This window comes from Pongo pygmaeus, chromosome 19 (assembly GCF_028885625.2).
Source record: "Pongo pygmaeus isolate AG05252 chromosome 19, NHGRI_mPonPyg2-v2.0_pri, whole genome shotgun sequence".
Classification (NCBI taxonomy): Eukaryota; Metazoa; Chordata; class Mammalia; order Primates; family Hominidae; genus Pongo; species Pongo pygmaeus.
The window spans coordinates 91,740,888-91,755,527 of record NC_072392.2 but is presented as its reverse complement, the minus strand read 5'-3'; the positions used below and the strand labels follow the sequence as shown (position 1 = coordinate 91,755,527).

Sequence of the window (14,640 nt, the reverse complement as noted above, 5' to 3'; positions counted from 1 at the left end):
AGCAGCCATCCCTACCAGGAGCTGCCCCTGCTGCTGTCAGGCAAGTCACAACCTCAGCTTTGTTCTCCCAGCCATGCCAGTTCCTGGGAACCCACCTCAGAAGGCACCAGGGATGGGAAGCGTGGAGGGTCAGACAGAGAGGCACAGCCCCCAGAGAGCGACTTGGGGCCAGCGCACTGCCTGCACTGTGATGGGATGGGCCAGTCCCAGGTACTTTAGACATCCCTGGAAGCAGATAATCCAAAAATACAACCTCACCATTGTATGACACTTAGCAGTTGGCAACACGCACTTCACAGATGCTGCTTTATTTAATCTTTGTCGCGACACTCCTGTAAGAGAGATGCCATTGTCACTGTTTATCAGCAGAAGAAGCTGAGGCTCAGAGAGGTTTGGGGCTGTCCTCAGGGCACACAGGCAAGAACAGGCCTGGACTTGCATCCCAGCCTAGGTGGTTTCCACCAAACCACGAGCCCGATTGACTAGGATCTTCCACTGGGCTTTAAATACATTTTGAATTTTCCGTAGCCAGATTCTGTTTGTGCCAAGCTGCTTTTAATTCAACGTCTGCACATTCCTGTCACTCAGCGCAACTCCGCCCCGTGCCCCCTTCCTTCTGCCGCTGTGCATTCTGGGCAAACTCATTTTCATATCAAACCAAACAAAAGCAGGCAAAATCAGGAAGGTAAACACGCCACGAGAAATGGAGAGCCAGCAGGGAGAGGTGGAGGGAGGGTGGGCTGAGCTCTGGCCTTGAAGTCGCTGTTAAGTAGACCATGGGCGCTCACCCCTCTACCTACCTCAGGGTCTTTGTCTGTGAAATGGGGGTGGTGCGGTATTGCCCTGCTAAGATAGAGGTGAGGATGTCGAGAGGGGATGGGATGGAGCACCCAGCGAGGCACCCATGTGCTAAGTGTGCTGCCCGAGCTGGCCTTGGTCCTTCTGATGTCATCTGCGGCTTGGGGATTAGCCATGCCCCACATCTGCTCCACCAGCAGGGAGAGCCTGGCTCTGGCCCTGGTCCACCTTTTAGAAGGGTGGGGAGCTCCTGGCAGGCAGCTCTTTCCACACACTGCAGCCCATCCCCTGCAGACCCCAGGGCACCTCCCTTCGCTGGTGCCCCAGCCCCCTGGGGCCCAGCTGCCTCTCCCCAGCCAGAGCTGTCCTCACAGCTGCTCTGAGGGTGCTCGTACCACTTTGGCCAGGAGTAGCGGGAGGGATGCCCCATGTTGGGGGCTGGGCAGACACTGGCAGACGCCTACTCTCAGGGGGCCTAGCAGCTGCCCATTGGCAGCTTGATGGCCGAGACCACGCTTGCCAGGTGAGTGCTATAGGGGAGGCTGGGGTGTACGGTGTAGCCACCACTCAGCACCTCTATCTCTGGCTAGAGCAGAGGTTCTGCAGGCTTGGCCCCAGCTCCTGCCCCAGGGAAGACTCTGGACCACCCACTTATCTCCTGTCAAGTGCTCACCTGCCTTCCCGGTAGGGCCTGACTTAGGGGTAGATTAACCACAGCCCACGAGGGGAGAGGCAGAGGACAGGTCACTGGCATGGGTGCCCAAATGTGAGACTCCTACCAATTGATGGATGTCCTCCCAGTTACCCCTCCTAGCTAGCCTCAGTTTCCTCATTTATCAAATGGGAAGAGGCCCAAGGACATTTTGGTGAAAGCAAGTGACATAGCACCAGGGTCATGCAGGAAACATTTTGCTTAAGTGGAAGCAATAAATAAATAAACATTATCCTCAGTTATAAAATGGGTATATTATATATATTATGTTATGGGTTTAATAGCAAATATCATACCCAGTCCCATATTCTGTTAGGGAAATCACAGGGGTGATGAGAGACCCTGCTGAAGCTACAGTAGTCTCATTGTGACAGCAAGAAGCATTGACGTTAGACACAAAGAAATATGTTTAGTATATTGGGGACTGTGTGGGTGTGTAAAGTTCCAGTGTTATTGGAGAATGAAGTCAGGGATGGCATTCACTCCTGGGATTTGCAGTAGCAAAGTCACATACTGAGTGGCTTAGAACCACCGAAATAGATTCTATTGCCATGCTGAGGACGGGATGTGTGACCTCGGGGTGTCAGCAGGGCCCCTCCCTCGGAGGCTCTGAGCAGAATCGTTCCCCACCTCTTCCAGCTTCCGGTGGGGACCGCCCATCCTGGGTACCATGGTTCACAGCCACATGACCCCATCTCTGGTGGGGGCTGCTCATCCTGGGTACCGTGGCTCACAGCTGCATGACCCCAACTCTGGTGGGGGCCACCCATCCTGGGTACACCAGCTCACAGCCACATGACCCCATCTCCGCCTCTGTCATCACATGGCATTCCCCGCTGTGTGTCTCTGCCCACGTTCTCTCTTCTTCTCAGGACATCAGTTAAATTGTATTAGGGGCCACCTTTGTGACCTCATCTTAACTTGGTTACCTCTGCAAAGACTCTATTTTCAAAGAAGGTCACATCCACAGGTCCCAGGACTGAGGGCTTCACTGTATCTTCTGGTGGGACTCAATTCTACTCATAACAAGTCTCTTGCTGCCCCCCAAGCAAAATGCTCATATGTGACTCCAGTGCTGTGTCACTTGCTTTCACCAAAGGGTCCTTGGACCTGAACCCTAGCCGTGCTTTTACCTCCCCCACCACCCCCCAGCTCCCTCTCTCCTCTCCCCATCAGCGTCCCCATCTGGCCCTCCCTCTCCTGCTTGCCTCTGCCCACTCCTTGCTGTGCTGAGCCGAGCAGGGCTGATGTACGACTGGGTGTTTAATCTCTCCCTTCCCGCTGACCCTGCCCCGGTGCTCCCAGGCTGTCTCCCTCACAGACTTTACTTCCCTTTGATGACAGATGAATGATTTCTGGCTGTCCCCATTAATGGTTGTTTTTTTCACTTTAAGGGGCCTGCTCAGCCTGTCCAGTGAGTGATGGCCAAACATATTTCAAGCGACAAGGAAACATCCCCAAAGCTTCTCGTTAGTTCCTTGGGAGATTTGGGGTGTGGGACATAGCCTGCTTCCTCTTCTCTTTGGGGATGGGGACTTCTAAGGAACTGAGGCAGGGCAGCATGATAAGGCCACTCCACCTGTCCTTTCTCCAGCCTTCTCCTGAGGTCACCTGCCCCCTTCCTCTTAGAGGGAGGCTCACTATGTTCTAGAGAATGCTCCCAGGGTCTACAAAGGAGATCAGAAGGGCAACTGGTGGTTCAGAAACTAAGTGCCCTGAAGGTTAGAGCAGCAATGGGGTGACCTCCTGGGCCCAAGGCAAGGGAGTCCAGAGTCCTGGCTTCTAGGCCCACTCTGCTCCTAACTGGTCGGTGCCCCATCTAGAAAGAGCTGACACTGAGGCCAAGGTGGGACTCCTAGCCTCTTAAGGCTGAGAAGAAATGGCTGTGGCATACACTGGGTGCCCTCTTCCTCCTCTACCCTGATGTGGTGGAGGTGGGTGCTTCCAGAGGAATCATGATGTTTCTCCAGAGCTTCCCTCCCTGAATCCCCAGTGTGGGCTGGGCGTGGGCGAGAACTTGTTTGATTCTGTTCATTCGGAGGCCAGGAAGTGGTTTGCTCATCCATTCATCTTTTCAAATGTCACCTGTGCACAGTTATTTTACTTATTTTTGTATTTATTGAAAGAGCTATCCTTGCACATTTTAAAGCCGGAGTCCTGGGTTAGGGCTCCGAGGCCCCAGCATCACGTGGTGAGTTTCTGGCAGAAGACCCTAAATGATCCATTTAAAAGGAGACAGAGAGATGGGTGGGGGCCAGGGGAAGCTGGTAAGGGGAGTCCAAATCAAAGAAGAAATCAGAGGCCTGGTGGAGTGGCTGGAGTACAGACTCAGGAGCCAGCAGACTGGTCAGCTGATTTTTATCTGGGTGGCTTTGGAAAGCTGCTTGACCTATCTGTGCCTCAGTTTCCCTGTCTATAAAATCAGCACAACCGTGGCACCTACTGGAGGTCAGTCTATCTGGCTTCTGAGTCTGTGCTGTTACTACAAATATTCACTGAGCCTTTCCTGCTAGGCCAAGTGCAGTGAAAACCGCTGTTCCCGGGAGTCAGAAGTCTGTCTCCCAGATACCAGCTGTAAGTTACCTATCCACACTCTACCATCTGCAGAATGGAAATAAAACCACCCATCCTTGAAGGGATCAGTGGGTACTGCGTGCCAGGTCAGGTCAGTGCACAGGTGACCCCCTCCACCCTCTTCATCCTCTTTTCTTTCAGCCTTTGGGGGGTTTGTGAAAGGAGAAACTTTTGTTATTTTTCCCCCGGTGTCATTTTTTATTTTCACTCATAAGAATGGGTTCAGGCTGCTTCCTGGCAAGACAATAGATGAGCAAAGTGAATTTGAAGTGGGGAAACTGAGTCTATGCAGCAGGGAGATGCACCATCGGATTGGCACATTGAGAAGGGCCTTCCTTCCCCCTGCTTAGGGGCAATTCTCCCTCCCTGAGTTGGTTTCTGCCTCCTCCTGCATCCCAGGCTGGGCACGTCGCCACCCACACAGGCTTCAGTCTGCTTTGGCAACCTCCTCATCCCCCCAAACCTCCCCCCTCCCCAGCCCCCACCCTCCAGGCTGCAGAACCCACTTCTCCATCCCTTCCGCCCTCTGCCTGCCTCTCCATTAGCAGATCTGGAGCCCGATGAAAGGAGCCCTTATGAGCTGGGTCAATAGATCCAACTTTGGGAGATAAAAGCATGGGGGCTGGGGAACAAAGTGGGAATCGAAGGCAGAGGAGGCTGGAGTCGGGGCAGAAGGGGGAGGTAAGCCACCGAGTTCTGAAGGCCCCAAAGCGAAATCGACAGATTGGAAATCTGCTTTGATGGCCTCTCCGTTTATCTCCCTCGTTAACAGACGCGGCCATTTGGCAGGGGCAAGGGGAGCAGGGCAGGAGGTTGGCTGAGTTTCAACTTTGATTTCTCAGGGCTCACAATCCATCGTCTCTTTGCATAAAAAGGGATTAATATCTGCGGCTGAGTATTAACTGAGTGCCCAGTCACACATGATGCGTGCACACACACGCATGCACATGCATGCACACACGTCATGATCCTGAGCCACCACCTCCAACCAGCACCATGCTACGATCCATCCTCACAGTCCCCAAAGCCTCAGGGTGAGCTAATGCTCCTGCACCCCAGATCTCACTCCTGCCCCTCCACCCAGCCGTCCTCCAACCTGTTTAGAGGAAGGCCTCCCTGACCCATTATGTAAATAAAGTGCAGGGACAGAGACGCTGATCCCATTAGGGGGATTAGTTACTCAGGAGGCCGAGATTAGAATATCAGCAGGAAGGCGGAGTAGGGAAAGAAGTGGGGATACAGTCTCCTTCGCCCTCTGGAACCACTTTTATAGCCCCCCAACTTAAGAGAGGCCCCCCAGTGGACCCTTGTCACCTGCCCCCAGCATGGCCAGGGGATGTGAGTCAGAAACTAGTTGTGCATTGCTTGCACATGGAACCTTGGAGAAGGAAAGCAACGAGTGATTTTGCGACCCCCGCACTGGCGTGGGGGCAGCATGTTCTGCTGCCTCTAGGACAATAACCAGCAGCCCCAGCTGTCTCTGTGTGGCCCCCCTGGTCAGCTCTCCCCCTGCCCGAAAAGGCTTCGGCACACCTAGCCCTGGTACAAAGAGAGGTGGGAGGTGCCCAGGTGGCCTAGCCTGGGGGTTTGGAGGGTGTAGATGGCAGAGAGGTGCAGGGGTCAGCGGAAGCCTCGGAAGGAGGCTGGAGAGGGGTTGGGGTGGAATGCCAACAAGGAAGTAAGTCATAGGCTTTTCTGGGGCTGGAAAAGAGCCTCTGACTCCCAACACCAGACCCTCCACAACAGCACAGCCTGCAGCTGTCTGGATCCCAGTGACCTGCTTTGCTGACCCAGGTCCAGTGGTTCTTAAAGGATGGCCTGTAGGGCAGCAGCATCACCTGAGAACTTGCTAGAAATGCAAATCTCAGGCCCACCCAGACCTGCTATATTAGAGGCTGTGGGTGGGGCCCTGCACCTCTGTGGTCTAACAAGCCCTCCGGGCGATGCTGATATAGCCCAGGTGTGGTCTGGTCCATGAACTGCAGGGCAGGGAAATTGCGATTTGCTTGCTAGCATAGGCAAAGCACGTGGAACCGGGTAAGCGTTTCTAAGATGTGTGAAATCAGGAAAGGAAGAGTGTCGGAGTGGGCGTGGAGGAAAGGGAGGAATTAGGAAGAAAGGATGTGCGTGGTGGGTGGGCGTGGTCCTTATGGAGGGCATGCATCACCCCCAGCCGCCCCCTGCCTTCTCCCCACATGAACAATGATCACTCTGGTCCAAGCAGCTTTGTGTGCCAGGAACTCAATTGACCTCACCCAGGTTCCTAATCAGCCCCCTGCCAGCCACATCCATGGATAGAGAGATTTCTGCTCCACACCCTTACTTTGATGATGGAAGGCAATGGTGTGCCAGAGCCGGTGCTCACTGTGTGTGCCTCTCTTCCAAATCCGTGGCCCATGTTGTCCCACTGATAGCTTCAAATCAGCCACGGCTAGAGCATTTATACCAGGGAAATTGGCAATGGTGGGCAATCAGGGCTTTTTTATATTTCCTGGGGAACAGGATGTTAAGTGTTCACCAGCACACATGTGAGCACACATGTGTTGCATGTGAAGCAAGACAGGGGAAGAAGGAAACAGTCTATGTTCCCCAGGAGGCAGCCGGACTGCAGAATGCCCCATCCCACCATTCACCCAGGAAGTGCACACCAGGACCAGGCACCATGCTTAAGATGAAGCCATCATGTCATTTGTCCTGTCAGCAACACCAGGAGGGAGGGTGGAGATCCCCATTTTACAGATGAGCTCAGAGAAGTTATGCAGCACCTTCTAAGCCACACAGCACAAAGTGGCAGAGCGGGCATTGCAACCTGTGTGGCTGTGACTCCCATAATCCTGCTCTCAAGGAAGGTGGGATGGGAAATGTACGCAATCCATGCACAAGAGAGGGCAGCCCTGTGCTGTCCTCACACATGGATGAGGCTTGGCGTTGAGGCCACCTTTGGTTTCCTGGTCAGGGCTATAGGGGATTGGCAGTGTCTTCTGGGATGTCACCATGAGATGGGTAGGGAAGAGGTTCCACTCTTTCTCCTCCAGATTCCAGGATGTTCTGGGGGCTCCTTCTCAAACTGTGCACCAAGGCCTGGGCTAGAGACCCCACCTGCCCCTTGGAGTTTCAGGCTGCCTCCCCCCTCCTGGGTTCCTTAGACCCAGCAGCAGGCTGATCGGCCGATCGCAGAGTATCCCCACAAGGAGGCCTAGAAGATGCAAAGGAGTCCAGGGAGCCCGGCCCACTGCCCCCAGCCTACTGAGCAGAAGGGGAGTTTAGGTAATAGAAGCCGCTTTTCCTTAGATGAAAGGAAGAAACGTCAGGGCCTAGGCCTGCTCCACTCTCGGCTGTCATGCAAATGGATGGTTTCAATCCCAGGCTGCAGAGACCTCTGGGATGCAGTCACACCTCCTCACAAGAGCCAGCCAGCACCAAGACTCCAAGACTTCTGCCTCCCCTCCACCAGCCTTCCCTGCTGCCCTGCCGGTCTCGCACTCTGCCTTTGTGCATCTTCCTGCCCCTTCTTTTTGTGACTTGACTTCTCCTTCCTTCTCCTTCTTGTCTTGTCTTTTCTCCCACCCCCCATGCTGTCCCTGCACCCTCCACCCCATAGCCCCCAGGCCTCACAGAGGTCAGGCGTTTGCTAGCATCATCTCTTTAGCGCTGCCTGTCTGTCCCAGGAATGTTTTTTTCCTGGTCCCTGCCTTGCCCAGTGCCACCTTCCTCAGAATCATGGATGGCTGTGTCTCGCTGCCCACCAGCTATTTAATTCCACTCCCCTTCCCCCAGCAGCAGACCCGCTCTTGCATCTGCTTTTTGATCCTCATTCGTTCATTACACATGCATTCATTCCTTCAGCGAGGATGGACTGAGTCTCTCCTACCAGCCATTGCACTGCACTGTCCTGTGGTTGCTGAATAAAAGTGCAGACATCCCCAGGCCTTCTAGGGGCTTATTGGAAGGAGAGTGGGAAGGAAGAGGACGAAGAGGAGGGGAGGAGGCGGGCAAGGAGGAGGAGGAGGAGCAGGGAGCAGGCGGAGCAGAATGGCGTCTTGGCTGCAGGCGGAGATGCAGATGTTGCCTGCATCACTGTGCTTTTCCTGCTGCCGCATTGTGTTTGGAAAGTGATGAATTTCAGCACCAGCTAATTAGTCTCTAATTAGCAAGTGGAGTGTAAACAATCACAACAGATGGGGGAGAAAAGGCATTAGCAATAATGACCCTTCTTTGGGGGCAGAGTCTCAAAGAGGCACTTCCTTGAAGGAGCTGGAGGGCAGGCTGAAGGGGCCTGCTGGCGACAGGGAACCTGGCGAAGACAGAGAGAGCTGCAAGAAAGGTGCTGGTGATGCCCAAGTGGGTTCCCCAATTTGTCTGGGGGGGTGAGGGGGTAGGGGAGGGCCCTTTCTGGGAGGCTTGCTGGCACATCTGTAGCTGGGTGTGGTCCAAGTGGCAGCACAGAGCGTTTTGGAACCTGAGTCTTGGAGGTGGAGAGGACCTCCCTGTGCCAGGGAAATGATGGTGGGTAGTAGTGATGATCTGGAGCTAGGCGTTGCCCCTAGAGGGCCTCAGGGCCTATGTCCAGGGACGTGGGGTGTCCCAGACTGTTTGCACTCTTGCTGGGACACAAACCTGTGTGGCTGGCCACTGCCCAATGACCAGACAGACTGCCAGGGGATGGGTCCGCCAGCTCTGGGGATGTCATTCCTCCAGGCTCGGCAACCTGCCTCTGAATCCAGGCCAAGCCACCATGCCAGTCGGCCCTGAGGCCCGAGTGTGGCCTGGCTGCACGCCCACCTGTGTCCTTGGCTGCAGGACCAGGGATGCTGAGGAATGGGGTCGGGAGGCAGTGACTGGCACATGCCACCAACACGTACCAGCCGAAGGGGATACTGATGAGGGGACCTCTCTGGGCCTTGCTTGATGGAGCGCTGCACTGTCTGCATCCTGTAGGGGCATGAGGGGTACACAGAGGGCTGGACAGAGAGGCTCTGAGAAAGGCAAGAGCAAGATGGGCATCCGAGGAACGGCTGGAGAGGAAGAGAGAGAAAGATGAACCTGAAAGGGGAGAGGGGCCCTTTGATGTTTATACTCATCTTTATTAAATGCCTTTATTAAGTGCCTGTCTGGGTAAACCGCTGCGCCGAGGGCCACAATAGAGTTAACTGCGCTGTGCTCTGCCCCTGGGAAGCCTGTGACTGAAGACAGACACACTAACCACCCTCTCGGGCCCGGGCCTCGAGGGGCCATGGCTATGGTGAGATGAGCCTTCCTTCCTGTCTGGGATGCAACTAAGCCCCCCGCTGCATGCCCCATCTCTGGTGGGACAAGAGAGAGCCTCCAGCCCCCTGTTTCCTTGGAAATGCTGTACGCTTTGCGGCTGCCATTACAGGCCTAATTAACAGGCTTGTTTGTCTCATCAGTCTGGCAGTCCATGTTGATAAGAAGGGCAATTTCATTGTCTGGCAACGTCATCACAGCCCTGGCAACTTGTTAGCTAAATTGGTCGCATCCGCCCTGGCTCCTGGAGGAAGTGGCTCTCTCTGAAGGACAGTACTCTCCTTAGCCTCCTCCCCTGCCACCTGACTCTGGGGCCTGGGAGGCAGCCGGCACCCTTTCTTTGCAGCCCAGGCCTCCTGTTTGCAGAAGAAGTGATCCAGTTTCACTCTAGGCCTGGGGTGGAGTGAGGGGATGTTCACTCAGCAGACACACGATGCGGGCCTACTGCGTGGCAGGGTCAAGGCAAGGCCCTGGAGGTGGGAATGGACAGACATGGACCTCGCTCCTGTCTAGCCCAGGGTTTCTCAGCCTCAGCACGGTTGACATTCTGTGCTGGATCGTTCTTGATGGTGGGGGGAGCTGTCCTATCCATTGTAGGACATTTAGCCTGGCCTCTACCCACTAGACACTAATAACATCCCCCTTCCTCCAGTTGTGACAACCAAAAACATCTCCAGACATCGCCAGGGGTCCCCCGGGAGCTGGGGGCAGGAGTACAGAATGACCCTCCTTGAGAACATCTGGTCTCTAGAGAGAGACGAATGCATAGAGATCATTGTAATGCACCATGATGGAGATTAGAAGGCGCCGATAGGTACAGGCACCTCAGCCACTCTAGGGCTAGACTGGCAGTGTCCAGGAGAAGCTGGTGGGTGGGCACAGGCCACAGGTATCAGGCAGTGGATTGACAGGAGTGAAGGCCTATCACTCCTGTGATAGGAGGGAAAGGGTGTGTGGTTTGTGAGGAAACCACAAGTTGTTAAGCCCTTCCGTGGAGTCAGTATTTCCAGAATTTCCACCATGTCTCTGGTTCAGTGACAAAAAGAGCTATGTGTTCCCCATTGAGGAGTATTTTATCCTGTATGCAATGGAGTGCCATTGAAGGAATTTGAACAGGAAGCACATGGTTAGAAATACCTTTAATTAAGTAGATTGGGCTAATGACTGGCAGCTGGGAGGCGGTAAGGGCCTGGCAGATGGAATCTAGATCAGAGATGGGGCAGGGGTGGCTTGCCAGTTTAAGGAATACTTAGCAGGTAAACCCAGCAGGACTAATTTGTTAGTTCAGAAAATATTTGTTGAATGCCAACGGTGAACCAGATGCCATGTTATGCACCAGAGCTGGAACAGGCAGCTGGGCTCACAGGGCCTAGGAGTGAGTGGGTGGTCAGAGGTGGGGGAAGGGCAGAGAAGAATCCAAGGATGGCACCGTTATTTCTGGATTGGACGACTGTGCGAACAAGACCGCTAACTATATTAGAAAATTACGGGACCTCTACAAGCTTGCAGAGACCAGAGCTCAGCTGTGGATATTTTAAACTTTTGAGCATGTTGGAGGTCATCAAAATACAGTTGACTTATTCAGGCAAGAAATCAGGGTTAAAGATCTGGGAGGCATTCACATCCAGGCCATAGCTAAAAGCAGAAAAGAAAAGCAGCCGTACTTTCCAAGGGATGAGGGTGGAAATGAGGAAGATCAGAGCAGAAAGCTGGAAACATCAACATTTCAGAACCGCAGGAGGAAGGAAGGGAAGGCTAGGCGGGAAAAGGAGGAGGACTAGGAGAAGGTGGTGGAAACCAGGGTTACAGAGTCAGGAAGTGAGTGACTGGCATAGTCAGACACCCCAGAGAGATCCCTCAAGCCTCCCTGAGGCTGGTGATTAGGGAGAGTCTTATGCCCCTTGTCAGAGAACACAGACAGGTTCCCCTTTTCCTACGGATTTGTAGCTGGATGCTCTACTGGGGCTACGAGGGGCATGGTTGTTCTCACTAATAGATGCTCAAAATGATTCCCTTCTGAAAATTGACATGGTGCCGTGACATTTGTTAAGACCATCATGGGGAGAAGGTTGGAGAATGCCAGGGGGAATTGAGACTGTAAGACCAGGTGAAAGGGATGCATGTGGTAGTGCCATTTGGACATCATTGCTCCCACCCAACCAGCAGTACAAGCCACACCCCTGCCAGGGGCTTACAGCCCTTACCATTGTATATAGGGTCCTTGTATATAGGGTGTTCTGTGGATCCTAGGGAGGTGATATGGTTTGGCTCTGTGTCTCCACTGAAATCTCATCTCAAATTGTAATCCCCAGGTGTCGAGGGAGGGACCTTGTGGGAGGTGATTGGATCATAGGGGCGGTTTCCCCCATGCTGTTCTCATGATAGTGAGTGAGTTCTCATGAGAGCTGATGGATGATTTTATAAGTGTTTGGTAGTTTCCCCTGAGCTCTCTGTCTCTCCTGCTACCATGTAAGACATGCCTTGCTTCCCCTTCGCCTTCCGCCGTGATTGTAAGTTTCCCACGGCCTCCCCAGCCATGCAGAACTGTGAGTCAATTAAACCTCTTCACTTTATAAATTACCCAGTCTCAGGCAGTATCTTTATAGCAGTGTGAAAATGGACTAATGCAGGAGGGGACTATCATAAACGGATGCCAGAGAGGAGACAAGAAGCTAGAGCAAAGCATAAAGAAGCTAGCTGTCCTGTTCTTCAGGTATGGGTTCGACTGGAATGCAAGATGTGGAAGGGTAGTTTTGCCCCCTTCCTTCCACCTTGCCCATGTCCATAGAGAATTTCACTCAACCCCACTGGGCGGCAGGAATGGGTCCTGCATTAAGGACATCTCTCCCACCACCGTGTTAACAACTCTATGTGTTTCCTGTGGCTGCCATAACAAATACCACAAACTGGGTGACTCAAGTAACAAAAATATATCATCTCAGAGTTTTGGGGCACAGAAATCCAAAGTAAAGGTGTCAGCCCAGCGGGTTCCTTCTGGAGGTGCTGAGGTAGAACCTGTTCCATGCCTGTCTCTAGCTTTTGGTGTTTGCCGGCAGCCCTTGGTGCTCTTTGACTTGTGGATATATCACTGCAATCTCTGCCTTTGTCTTCCCGTGGTCATCTTCCCCGCGTGTCTCTGTGACTTCACCTGGTCTTCTTGTAAGGGCACTAGTCGTTGGATTTAAGGCTCATTCTGATCCAGTATGGCCTCATCTTAACAGGAAGAATTACACCTGCAACGTCTCTATTTCCAAATTAAGGTCCCATTCTGAGGTTCCAAGTGGAAATGAATTTTGAGGAACACTACTCCACCCAGTGCCCTGACCTAATTTGGCTCTGGTTTATTAACAAGGCAGCCTTGTTAACAATCCTAGCCTGCCTTGTTTAATAGTCATTCCACTCTTCATATTGACGGTGCTACCTCCATTTCAGATGAGAAAATTGAGGCACAGAGGGGTAAGGTGGCCTTTCCAAAGTCTCCCAGCCCCCAGTGGTGGAGGCAGACCTGAGTGAAATCTCTGTTTTCCAGCCTGGTCCTCCCTCAGCCGTCCCCAACCTCGGTCCTGACTGTAGGACTCCCCGGTTCCCACTCATGCATGCTTTTCGCTCATTACAGACGAAACCACCTCCCCTGTCCCCAGAATCATCTTTCTTCTGGACAAGGAAATAATTTCCCCATATGACAGAAAAGAAACCTAAGCCCCTAAAGGAGGTATTTACAGAAGGCTCAGGTAGCCAAAATGGTATAAGAGGACTCAAGAAAGACAGAAGAGGGAGCAACAATGAGAAGACCCTGTGAGAGCCGCCAGAAGGAGCTGCAGAAGCTGGGCAGAGCTCAGGGACCTCAAGGATGGCAGAGGTGCAGGGGTGAGGCCTGCTCCCCTGGCTCCTTGCAGCTGTGTCGGTGCCATGGTCCAAAGGGTAATGGGTGTATTGATTGGTCCATAAGTTATCTGTGCCTGGAGATGGCCAGGGGACGCTCCTCTCACCCGGAAATAAAAGCTTCGACCATCAGGGGATAAATGCAGTGGGAGCAGATGAGCCATAGAGAGATTGATCTGCTGTACTGGATGGCGACCCTGCAGTGTCAAAGAGTCAACAGAGAGCAGGAGAGAGAGGGAGGAGTGGAAGGCCTCAGCCCCTGGCTTGGGGGAACATAGTGGAGAACAGGGAGCAAGCAGCCCTCCCTGTTCACCTGGGGCTGAGTGAGGCAGTAGGTTGCCTTGGGATGAGAGCTGGAACCAAGGACTTGACCAGCCCCAAGTGTGAATCCCTCCACTGCTTGCTCCCGGGTGACCTTGGGCAGATCCTCAGCCTCACTGCGTCTCTGTTTCCCCATCTGTTAGAGAAGTGGTAGTGACCTTGAAGGATTGTCATGTGGATTTGGTGCATCACCTGGGACAAGCTGGCACATTGCAAGCTCTTCATATGTGTTGCTTCTTTCACTGCACCTGCACAGACTAGGAATTGGGCTGAGGAACCCAGGATGGGAAAAGAAGCCAGGGAGACTTTGGAGATGTACTCAGCAAAGACTGCAGGGCTCCCTACCTCTTCACTTTCCCCTTTCTCTCTGGGAATTTTGAAAGGTGTGCAGCTCCAGTTCCCCTATATTTGCTAACTGATGGCTCCACACCCCTTCTCTGGGGTCCAGGCCTGGCTAGCACCTGAACATTCCACCTGGATAACAAGCTGGCCACAACATGCTCGAAACTGGACCTGGCATCTTCTCCCCAAACCAGCTGCAGTGTTTCCATCTCGGTCACCTTGCCCTCACTGCTGACGCTTCCCTCTCCCTCAGACAACCCCCACCCTCCAATCTAACACAGATCTTGTTGATTCCACCTCCAAAACTGCTCCACAATCCCCATTCTTCTCACCACCCCCATCGTCAGCACCAGAATCCTAGCGAAAAAGCCACCTCCTCTCCCCTCAGCATCATTTTTCTTCTGGACAGCGAACAGTTTCCACATAGGATGGAAAAGAAAACAAAGTCCACCAAAGGAGGTATTTCTCCCTGGGAGATCATCTCTGCCCTGGAGTCTTACAGCAGCAGCCTCCAAACTAGACTCTCAGCCGGCACACCTACCTCCTGCCATCCACGCTCCTCTGCACTGCCAGGAGGGGAGCAGAAAACTGCCAGGCTGGCAATGTCACTTCAGGGCCTTCTTATTGGCATTAGGATGGAGCCCTGGAGCCTGGATGTGGCTCACTAATGAGGCCAGTGCAGTCCCTGTGCATTCTCCTCCTGTTCCCTCTTCCTTTCCTCTTCTTGCCATTAGGACTCCAACCAC

General features: G+C 53.4%; 1 protein-coding gene across 2 annotated transcripts in view; it reads left to right on the top strand.

The window, feature by feature from the left end:
• Nucleotides 1–14,640, top strand: part of SDK2 (sidekick cell adhesion molecule 2) — a 314,055-nt gene that overhangs the window by 104,108 nt on the left and 195,307 nt on the right. The gene's annotated exons all lie outside the window — the stretch shown is intronic.